General features: G+C 36.9%; 1 long non-coding RNA gene across 1 annotated transcript in view; it reads right to left on the bottom strand.

Annotated features, from left to right (window-relative positions):
* Positions 1–1,136: 1,136 nt before the first annotated feature.
* The window catches only part of LOC116593220, a 43,329-nt gene continuing 38,465 nt past the window's right edge, over positions 1,137–6,000 (bottom strand). The window contains exon 3 of the long non-coding RNA XR_004286834.1: positions 1,137–1,346. This is a non-coding gene — a long non-coding RNA (uncharacterized LOC116593220). The remainder of the gene's footprint in view (positions 1,347–6,000) is intronic.

The following is a 6,000-nucleotide window of genomic DNA, read 5'->3' as shown; positions in this document are numbered from 1 at the left end:
TAGCAACTGTATTTCCACAGAGTTGCCTTAAGAGGCTAATGACAGTCTTTTGTAACTAAGTATATTTAACTGGTATAAGCACTTTCAAAAATGAATTAGGAGGCACCTGGGTGGCTCAGTCAGTTAAGCATCTGCCTTTGGCTCGGGTCATGATCTGAGGGTCCTGGGATGGAGTCCTAGGTCGGGGTCCCTGCTCTGCAGGGAGTCTGCTTCTCCTCTGCCCTTCCTCCCACTCCTTCTCTCAGTTTCTCTTTTTCTCCATCTCAAATAAGTGAAATCTTTGAAAACACGAATTAGTAAAATACGAAGATACATACATTTCTTCAATGGGATTTTCAACCATATTATCAAATCAATCAATATAGTTGAAAAGCTGAAATAAGTCTTTTCCCCTAAGATCATGTCCTTAACTTCTTTCTCTTCACCCTTTCCATTGTTTGTTCATTTCCTTCCGTGATGTTTTCTTTTTCTGCAATTCTTATAAAATAGTACTTGAATGGCTTTTAAATTTGATTGATTAAAATCAGTTTTGTCTAGCTGTTACTTTTCTTGAACTCCAAACTCTCTTGGTAATTAATGTGACTATCATTAAATTTGGAGTTAACTTTCAGATGGCTCACTTAAATTCATAGGATTTCATTAAAAATGTCTGCTGAACTCTTCTGTATGACTTAAAATAGCATTTTCATATTAAGGACAAATCACATTTAGTACTTTCACAAAGCAGAACTAGCCAATTGCTAACTCATCTTATTAGTTTTCATAGGATGTAAGGAAAAAAAATCCTTATCCCAAGTTATTATGTATGAAAGGGGAAAAATAGATAAATATGTGTATATGTTAATGTTTCCAGAAAGAGTGTAGTTTATGGACATTTCTTTCCCACCTCATGTACATTTCTTTATTCATACAGGGTCATTTTATAAAATGTTCATATGTTACATGCGTTCACCTGATTCTAAAGATAGAGTAGAAATTTAGGGGTTTGGGAGCTAGTGAGTGAAGAAAGAATCACATGTCTACTAAAAGATTTAAGAGAAGTACATAGCAGAAACTGAGGCACAGATGGGTTGATAATTACATTAATATATAAATCAAGAAAAATAACAACCACTTAAGTGGGAAGTACCCAAGACATTATGTGATTGACACAGTACAGAAACAAGATTTTAGTTTGAGTGCCAAAGAACCCCAAGGAACTCGATTTGCCTAAAGAGAATTAAGAATTAAACAAATATCATATAGCACCTCATAGGATATTGTACATATCAGTGAAGCTGGGGATGGTAGATGAGTAAAGAATAGGACTGGTGCCTAAATAGAAGACAGTGAGGTCCATGGAGTTCCTATAGGGTAAGAATAAAGCAGAAACAAGGGTAGAAATAAAAAAAAATTTTTTTTGATCCCATTATTTATTTAACAGACAAAGATCAGAAGTAGGCAGAGAGAGAGGAGGAAGCAGGCTCCCTGCTGAGCAGAGAGCCCAATGCAGGACTCGATCCCAGGACTCTGGGATCATGACCTGAGCCAAAGGCAGAGGCTTTAACCCACTGAGCCACTCAGGTGCCCCCAAGTAATAGGATTTTTAAAAATTTGTTATACTCCTATACTAAAGTTATATATTGTACATTCTTCTAAATTAAATACTTCATACAGTTGAAATAAATAGTAGGCTATAATAAATTTGCTGTGAGAGCTCAGAAATACAAATGAGATGATCTGTAAACTGAGAAGCTGAAATCCAAATGTTTCAAATCATTTTGACTCTTCTGTTTTCAAGCATGGATAAAATATTTGGAAATACATGCTCTTACAAGTTTAACACTTCAATAACAATAATCTATTCAGTAATTTTATCTTACGCAATATAATGCTGTTTGTCAATAAATTGATCCTTGATATAATTTTAAAGTTAATTTATCTCTAATTTAAAAACCAGCTAGTCTTTTGGTTCCAGGTCCAAGTCATAAAAGTGTCACAATATGGCATTCTTTGTCCACAATAAGAAAAGCTGGACAATCTGAAAATTAAAAACTTTCTTAGAACTATCTGAAAACTCAGAGCAGAGGACAAACAGTTATCCCCAGTCGTGGAGAGGCAGGAGCAGCAGCAGCAGCTGGAAGCCATGAATGATAGTAAGACTTACTTTACTGGAAAATCAGAAATTGCAGCCAGCAGAGTGTGGACTGCTGTGAAAAACTTCTGAGGGTCACAATTTCAGAGACTGCACTAGGCTTTCACAAAAAAAAAAAATAATAATAATAATAATAATAAATCAGAGAAAAACAACCTCATGACTCCAAGGAATAAACAAAGAGACACCACTAGGATACCCTCCAAAACCCTCATCATGAAGCCCAGGTCTCAGGGAATCCTTCAGGCAGACCTTATTTCCCATGGTAGAAAGAAATTACATAACACTGTACCTTTTCCAGCTTCCTACATGAAAAAGAGAAGGAAAAACTAATTCACAACAGGACAGGCCTTCAAAAAAAGATTGAAAATGCTGAAAGTAAAACAGATGAGGGGACAAAAAAGATGAAAGTTGTATGCCTGGAAAAGAACCAGACAAATGAGAAAGGCAAACCCCAAAGAGAGGGGAGAATTACAAGTGAGATTTGTTCCAAAGTATGTGTCTTGTTTTCCTTCTGTCACATCCAGCCATCATCCCAATAAACCTCAAGTATATTAACAGTGAGCTGCAGTTGAAAGAGGTCACAAGATGTATACTCTTTCTGAGGAACAGGGCAAAGGGAAACCCTAAATCCAAGAGAGGTATAAATACAAACAGTAGAGGTATTTGAAACCTATCACTAAAGAAAGCTGAAATCCTAGGCAAATTAGTGTAACTTCTCACATGACCACATAGATAATACCTTTGCGCATTGCACATACAATGTCCTAATTTCAACAAAATTACACAACCCGAAGAATCAAAACCATCCTCAGAAACAAATTCAGATGTGACACAAATGTAGGAATTATCAGACAAGTGTTTTTACAATACTCTGTCACCAGAGAGAGAACAACAATGCAAGAGAATCAAAAGCACATGCAAGAAATCAAGAAGCAAGTAACCGAAATGAAGAATACCTTTGATCTGCTCACCAAGTTTAACACTCCAAGGAAAGAGTCAGTGAATGTCAAGAGAATCAATGGAAACTTTTCAAACGGAAATAAGAACATGAAAAGAAAATGAAAACAACATCAGAACATCTAAGAACTGATGAACAGTACAAAAAGTTTCAATGTAGGCATAATTGGAAAAATAGGAAAAGAGAATGCAGCAGAATATTCAAATAGTAATAGAAAACTTTCAAAATTATTTAGAGACAAATTACAGATTAAGGAATTTCAAAGATCATCAACAACCACTTGTCATTAGGGAAAAGAAAATTAAACAACATAAAATTTAAAAAATTAAATCCTAAGAATAACAATTTTGTCAAGGAGTTGGAGAAACAGGAAGTAATTTCCTTCACTGGAAGGAATGAAAATGGGTGCATCCACTCTGGAAGATTCATTGACAGTTTCTTAAAAAGCTACACAGAGGTTTATCTTTGACCTAGCAATCACATTCTTAGTATTTGTTCACCTCTTTTGAAAACTAATGTCCACACATCCATGGGAAAGTTTACAACAGCACTGTTTATATGGTCCAAAGCTGGAAGAACTCCATATGTCCTTCAATATGAGTGAGGATGAACACTGAGATATAACTACTACTTAGTATTCAGAGATAATGGGTCATGAGCTATTAATATCAGTGAATGTTAACTGCATATTGCTAACTGAAAGTTGTCAGCCTGAACAGGCTACATATTGAATTATTAAATTTACATGACCTTCAGAAAAAGTAAAAACTATAGGACAGAAAGCAAAAAAGTCATGACCTTAGATTCTAAGGGAGAGGAAAGTTTAAAAGGTGAGACACAATTTGGGGGTGGACGATAAACCAATTCTGTGTGATAAGAGTACTGATGAATACATTAGACCATGAACTTGTCAAAACCATTACAACTTCATTGCACAAAGAGTGAAACTTAATGTAAAAAAAAAAAAAAAAAGTTTTAAAATTCTTTAGATGGTCCAGGGTTCCAAAGATGTAAAGCAAACTAGAAGAAAAGAATCTAATTGTATCAAAATATAGGACATAATCTCACTAAAAGGCAGAAGTACAAGGTAGTCCTCTAAAGAACCTTGGAAATGAATAAAGAGTCTAAGGCTATATATAAGAAAAGCTGTACAAAAACTCTGCATTAGTCAGTAAAGCTGGTTTTTTTTTTAAGATTTTATTATTTATTGGACAGACAGAAATCACAAGCAGGCAGAGAGACAGGCAGAGAGAGAGGAGGAAGCAGGCTCCCTGCTGAGCAGAGAGCCCGATGTGGGGCTCGATCCCAGGACTCTGAGATCATGACCTGAGCTGAAGGCAGAGGCTTTAACCCACTAAGCCATCCAGGTGCCCCGGAGAGCTGTTTCTTATCAAGTTCTGATTAACAGTTATGACACTGGTATACTTAAAGACTAGAATTGAACTATTATGTAAATGCATGAAAGATGGTGGCACTCAGATTCTCACTGTTGGAATGGGAGAATAAGCAAAGAGGAAAAGGGCTAGAATGAAATATGTGCATTGGAGTTGGAGGTGTGAGGGTAGACTTGTGCTTAGCTTAGAAAAGACACCAATGGATAAATACTTACAGGCGTGGCATCCTCATAATGGTGGAGTAAGTGTTTTATACTACCTTTTCCCTAAAGAACAATTGAGACAACCACCTATGGACAAGGAAGACTTTCTGGAAATCCTGGGATCCATTGGGGAAGTTTCAGCACGTTGGTAGCAGCCAAAAAAATACAAGATGGAGGCATGGAAACTGGTAATGGTTCATTTTACCCATGTCACCCATCTCCTAAACCAGCACAGCTCAGTGTTAAGAGAAGCTTTTTCAGTCCATGATTTCTTTCATGGGGAAAAGAATGTGTGAATAGTACACAGCTTCTCCATCAGGGCAAAACATGGCCTAAGAGTCTCATTTCTCTTTTGCCCTATCCAGAATACTGAGTACTGAATTTCATGACTTGGAAGCAGTGAGGGGTTAAGAAAAGGACAGCTAGGGCATAGTGGATGTACTAGATGGAAGCAGATTCTGCTAAACGTGTCACAGACACCATCAGGAAGCCCCCAGTGAGTCACAGGGGACATCTAGAATGCAGATCCCAGAAGGCTCACTGGCACTCCCAGCAGCAGCAAGAGTTTCACGGAGGGCTGGTGAGTGTGTTCACGAAGCTAGACCAAATCTGTGGGCCTGGAAGAGTACCACAATCTTGAGCATGGCCACCATTCTAGGGCAAGCAAAATGAAGACCGTCCACAACAGGTCTGGCTTTATGGTATTGAGAAACAGCTTTATTAGAGGATTGAGGGCAGACACATGACCTTTAAGAATTCTGACATACAAGGTGGCAAAAAGTATTCAGCAGGTGTATCTATAAGAAAAGCCTGGGAAAACCTCAGAATCTCTAGCAGGACTGGCAAGGTGTTTCTCTCAGCTAGTTAGTGAGGACTACTTGGGGTAACTGCTTCCTCAACTGTGAAGTCAGCAATGCAAGACTTCAAGGAACATGCAAAAAATCAACAAAAATATGACAGCACCAAAAGAACACAATAATTTTCCAGGAATCAACCACAAAGAAATGAAGATCAATGATGTACCTGATAAAAAATTCAAAATAGTTGTTTTAAGGAATCTCAATGAGCTACAAGAATTTTTCTCAGTTGTTGTTACTAATTTATATAACTACCCATAATTAAAACCTGCATATCGATTTATGGTAAAAAAATGTGTAAAATCATCATCAGTATACATATTTATACTTGTTCAGCTTCACAAATGAGGTTTCCCTTTTCCTGGAGCTTTAATTGTAGCTCATTCACATGCTGTATGATCATAATTGGTTTTGTTTTGTTCTTTTGTCTTTGATTACTGGATAGTAGTTT

The sequence above is a fragment of the Mustela erminea genome, chromosome 6 (assembly GCF_009829155.1).
Source record: "Mustela erminea isolate mMusErm1 chromosome 6, mMusErm1.Pri, whole genome shotgun sequence".
Classification (NCBI taxonomy): Eukaryota; Metazoa; Chordata; class Mammalia; order Carnivora; family Mustelidae; genus Mustela; species Mustela erminea.
Note: the sequence above shows the minus strand (reverse complement) of the source record. Positions and strands in the feature narration are given on the sequence as shown.